This window comes from Corvus brachyrhynchos, unplaced genomic scaffold, assembly GCF_000691975.1.
Source record: "Corvus brachyrhynchos isolate BGI_N302 unplaced genomic scaffold, ASM69197v1 scaffold482, whole genome shotgun sequence".
NCBI lineage: Eukaryota > Metazoa > Chordata > Aves > Passeriformes > Corvidae > Corvus > Corvus brachyrhynchos.
This window is the reverse complement of record NW_008236639.1, coordinates 11828-12502: the sequence shown is the minus strand read 5'-3', so window position 1 is coordinate 12502 and position 675 is coordinate 11828.

Sequence of the window (675 nt, the reverse complement as noted above, 5' to 3'; positions counted from 1 at the left end):
CTTTCTTTGGTTTAAATGTCGGGAATTTGGGAGCGGGGGCAAAGCGGGGTGAGGAGGGCACGGTGCCCACATCGCGGGTGGCACCCGGGACACGCTCAGGTGGCTCCTGGAGTCGTGGCCCGGCTGCCGGGAAGCGCGGAAATGATGGGATAGGGACAGGAGGGATGGGATTGGGATCCCGGGAAGGGACGTTGGTGTTCCCCGGTGTCCCAGGGGGATGGAGCCGCTGGGAAAAAGGGCCGCGGGGGTGACCCTAAAAGCGATGGTGGCACCGGGCACGCGGCCGTGCCCGCGGTGGCACTGGGGACACGCGGGCTGGTGGCATCCCATCATGCCGGCCGTTCTCTCCTCCTCCTCATCCTCATCATCCTCCGAATCCCTGCCGAATCCCACAAGGAACCCCACAAATCCCGGCTGTCCCACCCTCCTGATGCAAATCCCAAAACGCGGAGGAACCTCTGGATTCTCCTTAAAAACAAAAACAAACCCCAAAAAACCCCCCAAAATCCCTGCGGGGACACTGCGAGTCCTCCCCTCCTCTCTGGGTCCCCGGAGCTGTCGCTGCGTGCGGGGGTGGCAGCGATGGGCACAGAAATCACCCGGCGTGGAGCCGCTGCAGCGCCCGCGGGGGGGCACCGGGGCTGGGCGGGGGGGGGCGGGGGGGGGCTCCCCACA